Below are 19,518 nucleotides of genomic sequence, written 5' to 3'. Positions count from 1 at the left end.
AATAGTTAACACATATCTTTTTTCCTTTGTTTATTTTTACATAGGTGTATATTTTCATTTATTTTTGTTTTTCAAGTAGGGAAAAACCAATCTGATCATAGTAAAGAATAAATAGTCAATTGTTATACTAAAAGTTTTGTTAATAGAAAGCATACAAAAGTACACTAAGTAAGGCTGCCTACAGGGTTTTTCAGTCTTACATGAGCATAAAAATATTCAATGCCTTTTGAAGATGTTCCACTACTTTCCCAGGTATAAATCCTTGCTTCTTGCTATTCTCTTATTTTGTAGCTCACTTGTTTATATGGAGTTCTCAAGTACCCAGTAGGACCTCAAAGAAGTAAGACTTACTGTCCCCCTTTGTTTGAGTGGAGACCCACAACAGGATCACAGCTGCCCCAGAAAGGGATTAGAATGGTTCAGAATAATGACAGCACATCATAGCATTTTCCTTTTATCTACGGCTTTCTTTTTTGTTAATTTTATCCTAAATCCTTCTAAGAAGGATTATCTGGTATCCCAAATACCAGACAATTTACGGGGACATCAGTTCAATAAATGGTGTTTGGTAGTGATATATAATATATGTTAATCATAAAAAAGGCTTAATTTTCTTTTGAAAATGTGTAAAAAAGTTCTTCTTTTGGAACTATGCTAAACAAAATAACTATTACTTGATTGTGATATCTACTAGAGAAATGCATTTACTAAATGAAAGTGTATTTTTGTTTTTTGGCATAATTTTAGATTTATGAAGTAAGTAAGTTCTAGAAATACCTAGAATTCTCAGGTCTTATTAAGATATTTCAGTGTTAAAAACTATTCTTAATAGTACAGTCATCCTTTTCTTTTGACAAGATCAAATTTCTCAAAGATTAAAGCTGGGCATCTTTCTTCAGAATTACATTAACAATGATGAAGTTTCTGTCAGTAGCATTCATTCAAGTAATATTTGTCACTTTTTAGGATAACATTTAAGGATTACTAGAAATTTGTGTTTCATGATTCCCTAATAACTAAACTCTGCTTAGGACAGAGCCAGAGGTTCTGTATTCAACTAGACTTGCAAACAAACCTTGGAGGTGACCTTGGCAGTACTTGCAGTGATGAGGGAATAGGCGAGGTCATGCTGAAATTTTAAGAAATCCTAAAGGTCTAATTTATAGATCAAGTGACAGCAAACTGACATGAGTTAACAAGATGAGTTCTAATTGTCTATATGTCATAGCTCATTTAACTCTTCATTTGCTATGGGTAGGTGGTGCTTTTCTTAGCTTAGGGAACTGGCTGTTATGTGCAGCAGCCAAGACAAGATTGTACTCATTACCATGTGTCTACAGCCTGCCTTTTTGCCTTGAGTGGGTGAGATATGTGGAGATCTTTCTCTGTGTGTGGCACTAAGCCTCATTGCACTGGATATATCCCATTCAGATGGTTCCATACACAGTCAGGTGTTATGAAAATTCAGGGTTATTAGAATTTTGTGATTTATTCACCTTGAAAGCTAACAAAATTTATATTTAGCATAGTCTTATATAGAAGTTCCTGTTTGGAGCTTATGAAGCTCCAGAATTAGTTCACAGGAATTAGTTCATAGGAACTACTATGGTGTTTAGTTCACAGTAGTTCCTATGAACTAATTTCTATGAGCATCTGAATTCAGACGCCCTGAGAAAGAATAAATAGTCATTAAAAAGCCCCACTGTGCCTCCTCACCAAGAAGCAGCTTCTCTGCTCCTTCTGGAATCTCTGCCTCATTCTGCCTGTCTACCTCCACCATGTACATCAGGGTGACCCAGAAGTCCTACAAGGTGTCCACCTCTGGCCCCTGGGCCTTCACAGAAGTGGGCCTGGTGCCTGCATTACCTCCTTGAGCTTCTCCTGAGTGGGAAGTAGCAGCTTCTGGGGTGCCTGGGAGGAGGCTATGGTGGAGCCAGTGGCATGGGAGGCATTGCTGCCATCACAGTCAACCAGAGCCTGCTGAACCCCCCTTAATCTGGAGGTGGACCCCAACATCCAGACTGTGTGCACTCAAAAGAAGGAGCAGATCAAGGCCTTCGACAACAAGTTTGCCTCCTTCATCAACAAGGTATGGTTCCTGGAGCAGCAGAACAAGATCCTGGAGACCAAGTAGAGTCTCCTGCAGCAGCAGAAGATGGTCCGGAGCAACATGGACAACGTGTTCAAGAGCTACATCAACAGCCTGAGGCAGCAGCTGGAGACTCTGGGCCAGGAGAAGCTGAAGCTGGAGGCAGAGCTTGGCAACATTCAGGGGCTGGTGGAGGACTTTAAGAACAAGCATGAGGATGGCAGAGATGGAGATTAAATTTGATCTCATCAAGAAGGATGTGGATGAACCTCACATGAACAAGGTCGAGCTGGAGTCTCACCTGGAAAGGCTGACTGATAGATCAACTTCCTCAGGGGGCTGTCTAAAGAGGAGACCTGGGAGCTGCAGTCCGGGATCTCAGACCTATCTGTGGTGCTGTCCATGGACAGCAGCCTCTTCCTGGACATGGACAGCATCATTGCTGAGGTCAAGGTGCAGTACAAGAAGATCACCAACCTCAATCGGGTTGAAGCTGAGAGCAGGTACCAGATCAAGTATGAGGAGCTGCAGATGCAGGCTGGGAAGCAGGGGGATGACCTGTGGCGTACAAAGACTGAGGTCTCCAAGATGAAATGAAATGTCAGTGGCTCCAGGCTGAGATTGAGGGCCTCAAAGGCCAGAGGGCTTCCCTGGAGGCCACTATCGCAGATGCCAGAGTGGGGAGCTGGCTAAGGATGACAATGCCAAGCAGGACATGGCGCGGCACCTGCGTCAGTACCAGGAGCTGATGAACGTCAGGCTGTCCCTGGACATCGAGATCTCCATCTACAGGAAGCTGCTGGAGGGTGAGGAGAGCCGTCTGGAGTCTGTGATGCAGGACATGAGTATCCGTAGGAAGAGACTAGCAGCTATACAGGTGGCTGAGTTTGGCCTGTGGGGCCTCACAAGCCCAGGCCTCAGCTTCAGCCTGGGCTTCAGCTTTGACTCTGGCGCAGGCTCTAATTCCTTTAGCCGCACCTGCTCCACCAGGGCAGTGGTTGTAAAGAAGATCGAGACCCGCGATTGGAAGCTGGTGTGGCTGCCCCAGAGCCCGGGAGGGAGGCCGCTGTGCACGGGAGCCCAGGAAACAGGAGACCCACCTGAGCCTCAGCCCTAGCCCTCAGCCCACCTGCAGGGGAATTTACTGCAGGGGGATCCCCCTTCCTCATTCCTCCAGCTACAAAACAATTCAATTGCTTTCTTTTTTTTTTTTTTTTTTTTTTTGTAAAAGTAAAAACCTCAGCTAGCTCTGGAAAAAAAAAATAAAGCCACACTATGCTGAGGACTGTCTGGAATAAGAGAAAACAGAAAGATCTTCTCTGAGCATCTTCTGGAGGATTTTTAATGACTTACTGTTGAGTGGAATCCTGGCTTTACTTTTCACTAGCCCCGTTATCTTGGACAAATATTATAACTTCCTTATGGCTCAAATTCCTATTCATAAAAGGGATATAATATTAGTATACACCTCATTTAGCTGTTTGCAGATTAAGTGAGTGAATTTGTAACTCGCATAGTAAAGCAGTGCTTAGATGTTACTTAACTTAAAAGAATCCTTGCTGGCATTTTTATAGCTGCATTAGGTTTGGTGAGGATACTGTGGGTAGTCCTTTGGTGGCATTGCTGAAGAAGAGCAAACTTGAGCAGTGTAATGGCATCATCTCTCACTGATTAACTGATTAAAATCAAAAGCTACAAATGAGACATATGCTAATTTTATTTTTTCTATAATCTGAACTTGGTCTCAGAAGCTCTGAAACTTCATGGTAGATTTATGAAGTCACTTGCAGTTGAAAATACTATTTTGTTTTGTTTAATTACTCATTCAATTTAGAATTTTTACTTAATCTATTCCAAATTTGCACTCCCTCTCAATGCTATCCTTCCCTTACAAGATTGCGCTTATTTTGAGGTATTTTACATAGTCAAATTCACAGACATGGTGAATAGAATGGTGATTGCTAGGGGCTGTGGGAAGGGGATACGGGACATTGCTATTCAAATGGTATAAAATGTTAGTTGTGTGCCGGGCGAGGTGGCTCAAGCCTGTAATCCCAGCACTTTGGGAGGCCGAGGCGGGTGGATCACAAGGTCAAGAGATCGAGACCATCCTGGTGAACATGGTGAAACCCCATCTCTACTAAAAATACAAAAAATTAGCTGGGCATGGTGGCTTGTGCCTGTAATCCCAGCTACTCAGGAGGCTGAGGCAGGAGAATTGCCAGAACCCAGGAGGCGGAGGTTGCGGTGAGCCGAGATCGCGCCATTGCACTCCAGCCTGGGTAACAAGAGTGAAACTCCGTCTCAAAAAAAAAAAAAAAAAAAAAGTTAGTTGTGCAAGATGAGTAAGTTCTATAGATCTATTGTGGAACATTGTGCTTATAGTTAACAATGCTGTATTATGTACTTAAACATTTCTCAAGAGGTTAGATCTCATGTTAAGTGTTCTTGCCACAGAAAAAAAGTAAGGATCTTGAAAGAGAGAGAGAGAAGAATCGAGCATCTTCAACTGCAGGGAGGAAGCATAGGGTTCAAAATGGAAGTGAGTAGAAGTGCAGCGCTGGGTTCTGGAGTCACAGGGAGCCTGAGAGTCACCCGAGGGAGTACTCTACAATGGTAGCAGCACTCGAAAGTTGTTGTGTGCTTCTCCTAGAGAGGAAACTGTAGACATTGGTTGCTAAAACTCAACAGATTCCTGCATTCCTTGCACATGGGGAAGAAAGTTTAAGAGCTCCCTACTTCATGGAACTGTTAAAAGCTTGATAAATGAGAATGTCAGTGAAGACCATGATATAATGATGGTTGAAGATCTTCCTCCCTTTTAGTAATAGCCATTTTGACTGGTATAAGATGATATCTCAACACTACTGAGTATCTACTCAAAGGGAAAGAAATAATTATATCAAAAAGATACTGCACCCATATGTTTATTGCAGCACTCTTCACAATAGCAAAGATACGGAATCAACTTAAGTGTCCAGCAAAGTACAATTCGATACAGAAACTGTGATAGTGTATAAACACACACACACACACACACACACACACACACACACACACACACAATGGAATAGTATTTAGCCATAAAAGAATAAAATCATGTCTCTTGCGTAACCGCCCAGTGGGTTCACTTTGCATGCTGCTTAGAAAGAGCTGATTTATCAAGATGGGGGAATTGCAATAGCAAAAGAGTAATTCATGCAGGGCCAGCTATGTGGGGGACTGGAGTTTTATTATCACTCAAATCAGTCTTCCCAATATTCAGGGATCAGAGTTTTTAAAGCTAATTTGGCAGATAGGGGCTTGGAAGGGGGAAGTGCTGATTGGTCAGGTTGGAGGTGGAATCACAGAGGGTCAAAGTTACGTTTTCTTAATGTCTTCTGTTCCTGGGTGCGATGGCAGAACTGATTGGGTCAGATTACTGGTCTGGGTGATGGTAGCTGATCCATGATCCATCGAGTACAGCGTCTACAAAATATTTCAAGCACTGATCTGAGGTTTTACAACAGTCACGTTATCCCCAAGGGCAGTTTGCGGATGTTCAGACTCTTGGAGCCAGAGACTGCATAAACCCTAAGTTGTAATTTTGAATCTTACAGCTAATTTGTTAGTCCTGCAAAGGCAGACTGAACCCCAGGCAAGAAGGGGGTCTTTTCAGGAAAGGACTGTTAACAATTTTGTTTCACAGTCAAACCATGAACTGAATTTCTTCCCAAAGTTAATTTGGCCTACAACGAGAAATGAACAAGGACAGCTTAAGTGTTAGAAGCAAGATAGAGTCAGTTAGGTCTGATTTCTTGGGCTGTCGAAATTTCCTCAGTTACAATTTTGCAAAGGCAGTTTCACTTGTAGCAACATGGATGAAACTGGAAGTCATTATCTTGAGTGAAACAAGCAAAATAAAAGTTAAATACCACTTTTTCTCACTTATAAGTGGGAGCTAAATAATGTTATACATGGACATAGAGTGTGGAATAATAGACATTGGAGGCTTAGAAGGGCGAGAGGGTGGGAGAGAGTAAAGGTTGAGAAATTACTTACTGGGTACAGTGTACATTATTTGAGTGATAATGGTTAAAAACAGACTTCACCACTACCCAATCTATTCATGTCACAAAACTGCACTCGTACCCCTTATATTTATACAAATAACAAAACGTAAAAAACTCTCTTCTTCTTTTTTTTTTTTTTTTTTTCCCAGCACTGCACACACCTCCAGGATTTTGGTGTGCTCCTAGAGGCATATAGGGCAATAACAATTGTGTGAGATTAAATTTCCAGCTCTTCTGGTTGCACAGGAGCTAAAATTCCAGTTTAATTTAGTTGAATGAGAAGAAAAAAATGAATGTTTTAAAAACATTTGAGCTTGTGGCCTAAGATTCATACTCAGTGAAAGGAAAGTAAGTTCAATCCTCTAATGAAAATGCTCTTATTGAACACCTGCTATACATTTGACACATTTTATGAAACGCAATTGGTTAAGATCAAGAAGTTATAGATTTATCTAGTGTTATATAGTGAATAAGTGATAGGATTGAGATTTTTAACCTATGTCTGAATATTTTTAAAGCCAGAGTTCCTTCTTAAATGACTTCTTGACACATGGAACTGGGCCTGAGTAGGAAGCTAGGGAAGCTTCCCCCAGGGAGAATTACTGAATCGTTGCAACCACTGACAACAGAAATTTGAATGTTAAATTAGGCAACTGTTTCTTCTTGGAGAGTTTAGTTCCTTTCTTCTGTCTCTAAATAACTGCATTGTGGAATTTTTAAATATCTTTTATAGAGGAAGGTAAGTAAAGGAAGACATTGAGGAAAGAAAATGACTTCTTATCAGAATACCTGATGAATTTGGGTTAGGGGCCCAAAATCTTTGGATAGAGCAAATTATAGAAAGTAGTAATGATTCAATTGCTGGCTGAATGATGTAGCTCAGGAAAGTGGTTTATAATTAAATTTACTAAATCATGGTTGAGTTTTTGCAGCTCTGACCTATATTTACAAAGACTTTCATGGATTTTGGTTTAAATACGGTATTATACATGTAAATACTAAGAGTGCTTTTAAAATAGCTCCAGTTTAGCATGTACCAGCAGAGCTAATAAAAACAATTTCTTTGAGGACAGTAATTCCAAGAGCCTTTTAGATGCCATCTTTGGCAATTTTTCCCACTTTTAAAAAAATGACTGTTTTTCTAGAAAAACAATAATTGAAGAGTGTGTATTTCATCATACAATATGGCAATTCTTCAGCTACTTTCATGGATGAGACAGTTAGATGTCAAGCCAGAAAAATGACTGTAGATATCTTGTGAGTCCACATACACTCAATTCTAATCTGAAGTGCCAGATTTTTGTAGTATACTTTGTCATAAATTTCTGGTGTTGGACATATGTTTAATCTTTCAAGTGTCATAGGGTAAGGATGGTTAAGAAAGAGTAGAACTTTGAGTGTTTACATGATTAAACTCTAGTCTTTCTTTTAAGGTTACTATTTCAGAATACAAAAATGTTTATGGAGAAACAGATTTGTATATTCAGATTTGAACTAGAACCTGATGAGTAGCTTGCTAGGCATTGTCCTCTGCAATGTAATAAATATTAATTCTACATAGCTCAGATATAGGTACATATCTTTAAATTTAGAATATTATTATTCCAAGGAGATGGAGAGGGTTTTTTTTTTTTTTTTTTTTGTTTGTTTGTTTTCTTTTTCCACATCCTTGTTTTACAGATGGGGCTCGGGTCCATAGATAGAAATCAAATTGGTTGGGTATCCCTTATCCAAAACTGTTGGGACTAGAAATGTTTCAAGTTTGGGTTTTACTTTTCAATTTCAATAGGATTTTAGGGAACAGGTCCCGTTTGGTTACGTGGATAACCTCTTCAGTGATGATTTCTGAGATTTTGGTGCAGCTGTCACCCAAGCAGTATACACTCTACCCAATGTGTAGTCTTTTATCCCTCAGCTCCCTCCCTCCCTTGCCCCCTTGAATCCCCAAAGCCCATTGTATTATTCTTATACAATGTCCTCATAACTTAACTCCCAGTTATAAGTGAGAACATAAAATGTTTGCTTTTCCCCTCCTGAGATAGTTCACTTAATGGTCTCCAACTCCATCCAGGTTGCTGCAAATGTCATTATTTCATTCCTTCTTATGGCTGACTAGTGTTTCATGGTATGTGTGTATATATATGTTTTTACACACACATATATAATGTGCGTATATATAGTGTGTATATGTACATGTACATGTATGTGTATGTATGTATGTATACACAAACACTACTTAAAAAAAATTCCCTCATTGATTAATTGGCATTAGAGCTGGTTCTATATTTTTTCTGTTGTGAATTGTGCTGCTGCAAACATGCGTGTGCAAGTGTCTTTTTCATATAGTGACTTCTTTTCCTCTGGGTAGATACCCAGTAGTCGGATTGCTGGATCAAATGGTAGTTCTTTAAGGAATCTCTACACTGTTTTCCATAGTGGTTAACTGGTTTACATTCCCACTAGCAATATAAAAGTGTTCCCTTGTCACCATATCCAGGCCAACATTTATTATTTTGTATTTTTAAAATTATGGTCATTCTTGCAGGAGTAAGGTGGTATCTCATTGTGGTTTTGATTTGCATTTCCCTGGTAATTAGTGACATCAAGTATTTTTTTCATGTCTGTTGGGCATTTGTACATCTTTTTTTAAATTATTATACTTTGGGCTCTGGGGTACATGTGCGTATCCTACATCCTGCAGGATTATTACATAGGTATATACATGCCATGGTGGTTTGCTGTCTCTGCCCCCCACTTCCATGGCCTACATCAGGCATTTCTCCTGGTGTTATCTCTCCCCATCCTCCCCACCCCTCTAACTGTCCCTCCACTCCCCTCCTCTCCATCCCCCCACCTAGCCTATTGAGTGTTGTTCTCCTCCCTGTGCCCAAGTGTTCTCATTGTTTATCACCCACCTATGAGTGAAAACATGCAGTGTTTGGTTTTCTGTTCTTGTGTCAGTTTGCTGAGAACGATGGTTTCTAGATTCATCCATGTCTCTACAAAGGACATGAACTTGTCATTTTTTATGGTTGCATAGTATTCCATAGTGTATATGTGCCACATTTTCTTTGTCCAGTCTATCATTCATGGTTATTTGGGTTGGTTCCAGGTCTTTGCTATCATAACAGTACCATAACGAACATATATGTGCATGTGTCTCATAGTAGAATGATTTATAATCCTTTGGATATATACCCAGTAATGGGATTGCTGGGTCAAATGGAATTTCTATTTCTAAATCCTTGAGTAATTGCCACAGTGTCTTCCATAATGGTTGAACTCATTTACACTCCCACTAACAGTGTAAAAGTATTCCTATTTCTCCATATCCTCTCCAGCATCTGTTGTCTCCAGATTTTTTAATGATTGCCATTCTAACTGGAGTGAGCTGGTATCTCAATGTGATTTCTATTTGCATTTCTCTAATGACCAGTGATGATGAGGATTTTGTTGTATGCTTGTTGGCCACATATATGTCTTCTTTTGAAAAGTGCCTGTTCATATCCTTCACCCACTTTTGAATGGGTTGGTTTTTTTTTTTTTTTTCTTGTAAATCTGCTTTAGTTCTTTGTAGATTCTGGATATTATCCCTTTTTCAGATGAGTAGATTGCAAAAAATTTTCCCATTCTGTTGGTTACCAGTTCACTCTAATGATTGTTTCTTTTGCTGTATAGAAGTTCTGGAGTTTAATTAGATCTAATTAAACTAATCAGATTGAACTAATTAGTTTTATTAGTTTAATTTGTCTATTTTGGCTTTTGCTGCCATTGCTTTTGGTGTTTTAGTTATGAAGTCCTTGCCTGTGCCTATATCCTGAATGGTGTGTCCTAGGTTTTCTTCTAGGGTTTTTATGGTGTTAGTTCTCATGTTTAAATCTTTAATCCATCTGGAGTTAATTTTTGTATAAGATGTAAGAAAGGGGCCCAGTTTCAGCTTCCTGCATATGGCTAGCCAGTTTTTTCGATACCATTTGTTAAACAGGGAATCCTTTTCCCATTGCTTGTTTTTGTCCAGTTTGTCAAAGATCAGATGATTGTAGATGTGTGGCATTGTTTCTGAGGGCTCTGTTCTGTTCCATTGGTCTATATGTCTGTTTTGGTACCAGTACCATGCTGTTTTGATTACTGTAACCTTGTAGTATAGTTTGAAGTCCGGTAGTGTGATGCCTCCTGCTTTGTTCTTTTTGCTTAGAATTGACTTGGCTATGTGGGCTCTCTTTTGGTTCCATATGAAGTTTAAGGTGTTTTTTTCCCGTTCTGTGAAGAAGGTCATTGGTAGCTTGATGGGGATAGCGTTGAATCTGTAAATTACTTTGGGCAGTATGGCCATTTTCACGATATTGATTCTTCCTAACCATGAGCATGGAATATTTTTCCATTTGTTTGTGACCCCTCTTATTTCCTTGAGCAGTGGTTTGTAGTTCTCCTTGAAGAGATCTTTTACATCCTTTTTTTAGTTGTATTCCTAGGTATTTTATTCTCTTTGTAGCAATTGTAAATGGGAGTTTGCTCATGATTTCACTGTCTGTTTGTCTGTTGATGGTGTATAGGAATGCTTGTGATTTCTGCACATTGATTTGTACACTGAGACTTTGCCAAAGTCGCTTATCAGCTTAAGGAGCTTTTGGGCTGAGATGATGGGGTCTTCTAAATATACAATCATGTCGTCTGCCAAAGTGACAATTTGACTTCTTTTCCTAATTGAATGTGCTTTATTTCTTTTTCTTGCCTAATTGCTCTGGGTGGAACTTCCAATATGATATTGAATAGTAGTGGTGAGAGAGGGCATTCTTGTCTAGTGCCAGTTTTTAAAAGGAATGCTTCTAGTTTTTGCCCATTCAGTATGATATTGGCTGTGGGTCTGTCATAAATAGCTTTTATTATTTTGAGATACATTCCATCAACACCTCGTTTATTGACAGTTTTTAGCATAAAGTAGTATTGAATTTTGTCAAAGGCCTTCTCTGCATCTATTGAGATAATCATGTGGTTTTAGTCTTTGTTTCTGTTTATGTGATGGAATACGTTTATAGATTTGCATATACTGAACCAGCCTTGCATCCCTAGGATGAAGCCTACTTGATCATGGTGGATAAACTTTTTGATGTGCTGTTGGATTGGTTTGCCAGTATTTTATTGAGGATTTTGCATCAATGTTCATCTTAGATATTGGCCTGTAGTTTTCTTTTTTAGTTGTGTCTCTGCCAGGTTTTTCTATCAGGATGATGTTGGTCTCATTGAAAGGGTTAGGAAGGATTCCCTCTTTTTGTATTGTTTGGAATAGTTTCAAAAGGAATTGTACCAGCTCCTCTTTGTATGTCTCATAGAATTTGGCTGTGAACCCATCTGGACCTGGAATTTTTTGGTTGGTAGGCTATTAATTGCTGCCTTGACTTCAGATCTTGTTATTGGTGTATTCAGAGTTTCAACTTCTTCCTGACTTAGTCTTGGGAATGTGCAAGTGTCTAGGAATTTATCCATTTCTTCTAGATTTACTTGTATATGTGCATAGAGCTGTTTGTAGTAATCTCTATGGTAGTTTGTATTTCTGAGGAATTGATGGTAATCTCCCCTTTATTATTTTTTGTTGCATCTGTTCGATTCTTCTCTCTTTTCTTTTTTATTAGTCTAGCTAGTGGTCTATTTTGTTGATCTTTTCAAAAAACCAGCTCCTGGATTTATTGATTCTTTGAAGGGTTTTTTGTGTCTCCATCTCCTTCAGTTCTGTTCTGATTTTAGTTACTTCTTGTCTTCTTGCTTTTGAGTTTATTTTGATCTTGCTCTTCTAACTCTTTCAATTTTGATGATAGGATATTGATTTAGATATTTCATTTTTTCTCATGTGGGCATTTATTGCTGTAAATTTCCCTCTAGACACTGCTTTGAATGTGTCCCATAGATTCTAGTACATTGTGTCTTTGTTCTCATTGGTTTGGAAGAACATTTTATTTCTGCCTTCATTTCATTGTTTATCCATTCATCATTCAGGAGCAAGTTGTTCAGTTTCCATGTGTGTGCTCTTTTGAGTGCTTTTCTTAATCCTCAGTTCTAATTTGATTACACTGTGGTCTGAGAGACTGTTTTTTATGTTTACCGTTCTTTTGCATTTGCTGAGGAGTGATTTACTTCCAATTATGTGATTAATTTTAGAGAAATTGTGACGTGGTGCTGAGAAGAATGTGTATTTTGTGGATTTAGAGTGGAGTGTTCTCTAAATGTCTATTAGGTCCACTTGGTCCTGATCTGAGTTCAAGTCCTGGATATCATTGTTGACTTTCTGTCCTGTTGATCTGTCCAATATTGTCAGTGGAGTGTTAACATCTCCCACCATTAATGTGTGGGAGTCTAAGTCTCTTTGCGGTAACTTGCTTTATGTATCTGGGTGCTCCTGCATTGGGTGTATATATATTTAGAATAGTTAGCTCTTCTTGTTGCATTGATCCTTTTACCATTATGTAATGTCCTTCTTTGTCTCTTTAGATCTTTGTTGGTTTAAAGTCTATTTTATCAGAGACTAGAATTGTAACTCTTGCTTTTTTTTTTTTTTTTTTTTTTTCTCTCCATTTGCTTGGTAAATCTTCCTCCATCCCTTTATTGTGAGCCTGTGTGTATCCTTGCACGTAAGGTGGGTTTCCTGGATACAGCACACCTATGGGTTTTGACTTTTTATTGTTTGCCCATCTGTGTATTTTGATTGGTGCATTTAGGCCATTGGCATTCAACATTAATATCGTTATGTTTGAATTTGATTCTGTTACTGGCTGGTTGTTTTGCTCATTTGTTGATGTGGTTTCTTCATTGTGTCATTGTTCTTTACCATTTGGTACATTTTTGCAGTGGCTGATACTGGTCATTCCTTTCTATGTTTAGTACTTCCTTCAGGCACTCTTGCAAGCCAGGTCTTGTAGTGACAAAATCTCTCAGCAATAGCTTGCCTGTAAAGGATTTTATTTCTCCTTCACTTACAAAGCTTAGTTTGGCCAGATATAAAATTCTGGGTTGAAAGTTCTTTTCTTTATGGATGTTGAATATTGGCCACCACTTCCTTCTAGCTTGTAGGGTTTCTGCTGAGAGATCTGCTGTGAGTCTGATGGTCTTTCCTTTGTGAGTGACTCGACCTTTCTCTCTGGCTGCTCTTAGGATTTTTTCCTTCATTTCAACCCTGGTGAATGTGATGATTATGTACCTTGAGGTTGCTCTTCTTGAGGAGTATCTTTGTGGTGGTCTCTGTATTTCCTGGATTTGAATATTGGCTTGCCTTGCTAGGTTGGGGAAATTCTCTCGGATAATATCCTGAAGAGTGTTTTTTAACTTGGATTCATTCTCCCTGTCACATTCAGGTCTGCCGATCAAGAGTAGATTAGATCTTTTCACATAATCCCATATTTCTTGGAGACTTTGTTTCTTTTCACTCTTTTTTCTATAATCTTGATTTCTCATTTTATTTCATTGAGTTGATCTTCTATCTTTGATATCCTTTCTTCTGCTTGCTCGATTCAGCTGTTGAAACTTGTGTATGCCTCATGAAGTTCTCATTCTGTATTTTTCAGCTCCATCAAGTCATTTATGTTCTTCTCTAAGCTGGTTATTCTAGTTAACATTTCATATTTTTTTCAAGGTTCTTAGTTTCTTTGCATTGGGTTAGAACATGGTCTTTTAACTCAAAGAAGTTTGTTATTACCCACTCTCTGAAGCCTGCTTCTGTCAATTCATCAAACTCATTTTCTGTTTTGTTTTGTTCCCTTGATGATGAGGAGTTGTGATGCCTGGGAGGGGAAGAGGTGTTCTGGTCTTTGATGATTTCATCCTTTTTGCCTGGTTTCTTCCCATCTTTGTGGATTTATCTCCCTTTGATCTTTGAAGTTGGTGATTTGGGGAGGAATCTCTGAGTGGACATCCTTTCTGTTGTGGTTGGAGCTATATCTTTTTTTCACCTGTATAGGTGCTGCTGGGCTGCCTCAGATTCAGTCAGGTTGCTGGGTGGGTGGTCTTCCCCTGGGGTTGGTTTGCAGGTGAGATTAGCCCCGCCTTCCCAATAGCTTCTCTCCTTCCCTGAACTTGATATTCCCATTTGGTGTCAAACTGGTGTATTTGCTGCCAATCTCTGTAGCATGTAAGCTTCAGTTTGAGTTTTGTGGTGGGTGGGGACTGCGAGGCCTTATGGCCTGTTTCCCTGCTTTCAACTCTGCCTCTTTCTGTGGGACGGGTTGTTCTGTCTGCTGGCATCAGTCCAAACTTCTGCCCAGGTCCATGCTGACAACTTGAGGCATCAGGCAGGAGCTGTCACTCAGATTTGCATCGACAACCTACAGTGCCCCTCAGTCTGGTGGGGCTCTTGTGGACAGTGGGTTGCAGGAGGGATGAGGTTAGCACAGGATCTGAATTGGAGCACTGAGGGGGTGATGTTCCCAATGCTCTGAGCCAGCTGCACGTTCCAAGTGGGGACGCACCCCACCCTGTCTCAGTTTGTCCTCCCTGGGTGGCTCTTGCCCTGCTTTAGTTCCATCCCTTGGCTATTTTCGGAGTCCTGCCAGTCCCACTGAAACAAACCCAGCACCTTGCTTGGAACCGTAAAATCCTCTAGCCCTCTGCTTCTTATTTACTGGGAGCTGCTTTCCAGTGTTGCCTCCTCTTGGCCATCTTGGCCTGCCTCCCTCCATGTATCTTCTTTTGAGTATTGTCTTTTCATGTTTTTAGCCCACTCTTTTGTTAGAATTACATGTTTTATTTCTTGCTGATTTGAGTTCCTTGTAGATTCTAGATATTAGTCCTCTGTCAGATGCATAATCTGTGAAGATTTTCTCCCACTCTAAGGGTTGTCTGTTTACTCTGATAATTGTTTCTTTTGCTGTGCAAAGTGTTTTAGTTTAATTAAAGCTCATCTATTTATCTTTGTTTTTGTTAAATTTGCTTTTGGGTTCTTGATCATGAACTCTTTGCCTAAGCCAATGTCTAGGAGGGGTTTTCTGATGTTATCTTCTAGAATTTTTATAGTTTCAGGTTTTAGACTTAAGTCTTTGATTCTTCATGGGTTGATTTTTGTATAAGGTGAAAAATGAGGATCCAGTTTCTTTTTCTATATGTGGCTTGCTAATTATCCCAGCACCATTTGTGGAATAGAGTATCCTTTCCCCACTTCATGTTTTTGTTTGTTTAGTTGAAGATCAGTTGGCTGTAAGTGTTTGGCTTTATTTCTGGGTTCTCCATTTGTTCCATTGGTTTACGTCCCTCTTTTTCTATAAGTACTGTGTTATTTTGGTGACTATTGCCTTACAGTATAGTTTGAGGTTGAATAATGTGATGCCTCCAGATTTGTTCTTTTTGCTTAATCTTTCTTTGGCTACATGGGCTCTTTCTAGGTCCCATTTGAATTTTAGGACTTGTTTCTCTAGTTCTGTGAGGAATAATGATGGTATTTTGAGGGGAATTGGATTGAATTTTAGATTCCTTTAGAACATATGGTCATTATCACAGTATTGATTCTACCCATCCATGAGCATGGGATGTGTTTCCATTTGTTTGTGGTCATATATGCTTTCTTTCAGCAGTGTTTTGTAGTTTTCCTTGTAGAATTCTATCACCTCCTTGCTTAGGTATATTTCTTTCTTTTTTTTTTTTTTTTGAGATGGAGTTTCACTCTTGTTACCCAGGCTGGAGTGCAATGGTGCGATCTTGGCTCACTGCAACCTCCGCCTCCTGGGTTCAAGCAATTCTCCTGCCTCAGCCTCCCTAGTAGCTGGGACTACAGGCGTGCGCCACCATGCCCAGCTAATTTTTGTATTTTTAGTAGAGACAGGGTTTCACCATGTTGACCAGGATGGTCTCGATCTCTTGACCTCATGATCCACCCGCCTCGGCCTCCCAAAGTGCTAGGATTACAGGCGTGAGCCACCGCGCCCGGCTGCTTAGGTATATTTCTAAGTATTTAATTTAATTTTATTTTTTGCAGCTATTATGAAAGAGGTTAAGTTCTTGATTTGGTCCTTAGCTTGGTCACTGTTGCTGTATACTGATTTTTGTACATTGATTTTGTATCCTGAATCTTTACTGAATTTATTTAGCAGATCTAGCAACCTTTTGGATGAGTCTTTAGGGTTTTCTAGATATACAAGCATATCATTAGTGTACAGTAACAGTTCGACTTCAGACTCTACAGATTTGGATGCCCTTTATTTTTTTTCACTTGCCTGATTGCTCTGGTTAGGACATCCACTACTATGTTAAATAGAAGTGGTGAAAGTAGGCATGCTTTTTTTGTTTGTTTCAGTTCTCAGAAGGAATGCTTTCCATTTTTCCCTGTTCAGTATAATGTTGGCAGTGGGTTTGTCATAGATGGCTTTTATTGCCTGTAGGTAAGTCCCTCGATGGTGTGATTTTTTTTAAAATTCTGTTTATGTGGTATATCATTTGTATTGACTTGTGTATGTCAAACCATTCCTGCATTACTTATATGAAACTCTCTTGATCATGGTATATTATCTTTTTGATATGCTGTTGGATTCAGTTAGCTAGTATTTTGTTGCGGATTTTTGCATCTGTGTTCATGAGAGATATTGGTTTGCAGTTTTCTTTTTTAGCTATTTTCTGGTTTTGGTATAAGAGTGATACTGGCTTCACAAAGAATTTAGGGAGAATCTCTCTTCGTCTATCTTTTGGAATACTTTTGATTTTTTTTTTTTCTTAAAACCAACAACATGTGGTAAATTATAATGTATGAGATTTATACAATTTCTTTTAAAAAGTTTAAAAAATTTTTCTTCAACTTTTAAGTTCAGGGGCACATGGCAGGATGTGCAGATTTGTTACAAAGGTAAATGTGTGCCATGTGGTTTGCTGAACAGATAATCCCATCACCTAGGTATTAAGCCCAGCATCTATTAGCTACTCTTCCTAATTCTATCCCCTCAAATTCCCCTCCAACAAGCCCCACTGTGTGTTGTTGCCCCCCCATGTGTCCATGTGTTCTTGTCATTCAGCTCTCAATTGTAAGTGAAAACATGCGGTGTTTGGTTTTGTGTTCCTGTGTTAGTTTGCTGAGGATAATGGCTTCCAACTCCATATTCCTGCAAAGGATAAGATCTCATTTCCTTTTTTGGCTGCATGGCATTCCACGAAGTATATGTACCACATTTTCTTTATCTGACGATAGTTTCTTTTGTTGTGCAGAAGCTCTTTAGTTTAATTAGATCTTATTTGTCAATTTTTCCTTTTGTGACAATTGCTTTTGGCATTTTCGTCAGGAAATCTTTGTTCTAAATGATATTGCCTAGATTTTCCTCTAAGCCTTTTATAATTTTGTATTCTACATTTAAGTCTTTTATCCATCTTGAGTTAATTTTTGTATATGGTGTAAGGAACGGGTTCAGTTTTTGCTTTCTGCATATGCCTAGCCAGTTCTCCCAGCACCATTTATTAAATAGAGAATCCTTTCCCCATTGCTTGTTCTCGTCAGATTTGTTGAAGATCAGTTGGTTGTAGATGTGTGGTCTTATTTCTGAGTCTCTATTCTGTTCCATTGGTCTATGTGTCTGTTCTTGTATCAGTATTTTTTTGTTTGGTTACTGTAGCCTTGTAGTATAGTTCGAAATTGGGCAGTGTGATGTCTCCTGCTTTGTTCTTTTCGCTTAGGATTGTCTTGGCTATTTGGGTTCTTATTTGGTTCCATATGCATTTTAAAATAAGTTTTTCTAATTCTTTAAAATATATCAATGATATTTTAATGGGAATTATATCAAACCTATAAATTGCCTTGGTAGTATGTTCATTTTCATAATATTGATTCTTCCTATCCATGAGCATGAAATGTTTTTCCATTTGTTTTTGTTGTATCTGATTTTCTTGAACAGTCGTTTGTAGTTCTCCTTAAAGAGGTTCTTCACTTCCCTTGTTAGTTGTATTCCTAGATATTTTATTCTCCTTTTAGCAATTGCAAATGAGAGTTCATTTATGATTTGACACTCTGCTTGCCTGTTGTTGGTGTATATGGTGCTAGTAGTTTTGCACATTGATTTTGTATCCTGAGACTTTGCTGAAGTTGCTTATCAGCCTAAGAAGCTTTTGGGCTCACATGATGTGGTTTTCTCAATATAAAATCATGTCATCTGCAAACAAAAATAATTTGACTTTCTCCTTTTCAATACCCTTTATTTTTTCTCTTCCCTGATTGCCCTAGCCAGAACATCTACCTCCTATATTGAACAGGAGAGATTCAAAAAGTCAACCTTGTCTGATGGTTGGTTGCATTTTTTTGAGGTCAATGGTGATATCACCTTTATCACTGCTGATTGTGTTTATTTGATTCTTCTCTCTTTTCTTCTTTATTCATCTAATAGTTGTCTATCTGTTTTATTATTTTTTTTTTCCAAAAAACTAGCTCCTAGAATTTTTGATAATTTTGAAGAGATTTTTGTGTCTCTGTCATATTCAGTTCAGCTCTGATTTTATGTCTTGTCTTCTGTTAGATTTGGGGTTTGTTTGCTCTTGGTTCTCTATTTCTTTTAGTTGGTATGTTAGGTTGTTCAACTGAGATCTTTATAGCTTTCTCATGTGGATATTTAGTGCTATATATTTCCCTCTTTGCACTACTTTAGCTGTATCCCAGAGATTCTGGTACATTGTTTCTTTGTTCTCGTTGGTTTCAAAGAACTTCTTTTTTTAAGTTTTCTTTTTTTCTTTTTGAGATGGAGTCTCACTCTGTTGTCCAAGCTGGAGTGCAGTGGTGTGATCTTGGCTCACTGCAACCTCTGCCTCATGGGTTCAAGTGATTCTCCTGCCTCAGCCTCCCAACTACAGGTGCCTGCCACCACACCTGGCTAATTTTTTAAAATTTATTTTTAGTAGAGATGAGATTTCACTATGTTGTCCAAGTTGATGTCAAACTCCGGACCTCAAGTGGTCTGTGCACTTCGGCTACCCAAAGTGCTGGGATTACAGGCATGAGCCACTGCATTCAGTCCAAATAACTTCTTGATTTCTGCCTTTATTATTCACCCAGGAATCATTTAGGAGCAGGCTGTTCAACATCTATGCAGTTTTGTGGTTTTGAGTGAGTTTCTTAATCTTGAGTTCTAATTTGATTGTGCTGTGGTCTGAGAGACTCTGCTGTGATTTCAGTTCTTTTGCATTTGCTGAGATATGTTTGACTTCTGATTATGTGACTAATTTTAGAGTAAGTGCCATGTGATGATGATAAGAATGTATATTCTGTTGTTTTGGGTGGAGAGTTCTGAAGCTATCAGGTCTGCTTGATCCAAAGCTAAGTTCAGGTTCTGAATATATATATGCTAATTTCCTGTTTTGATGATTTGTTTAATATTGACAATGGAGCATTGAAGTCCCCCATTATTGTTGTGTGGAGTCTAAGTCTCTTTGTAG

General features: G+C 38.9%; 1 pseudogene; it reads left to right on the top strand.

Annotated features, from left to right (window-relative positions):
- The first annotated feature begins 1,724 nt into the window (after nt 1-1,724).
- On the top strand, nt 1,725-3,233 carry LOC141583448 (keratin, type II cytoskeletal 8 pseudogene; annotated as a pseudogene).
- Nucleotides 3,234-19,518: the final 16,285 nt, after the last annotated feature.

The sequence above is a fragment of the Saimiri boliviensis genome, chromosome 1, assembly GCF_048565385.1.
Source record: "Saimiri boliviensis isolate mSaiBol1 chromosome 1, mSaiBol1.pri, whole genome shotgun sequence".
Taxonomy (NCBI): Eukaryota; Metazoa; Chordata; class Mammalia; order Primates; family Cebidae; genus Saimiri; species Saimiri boliviensis.
Note: the sequence above shows the minus strand (reverse complement) of the source record. Positions and strands in the feature narration are given on the sequence as shown.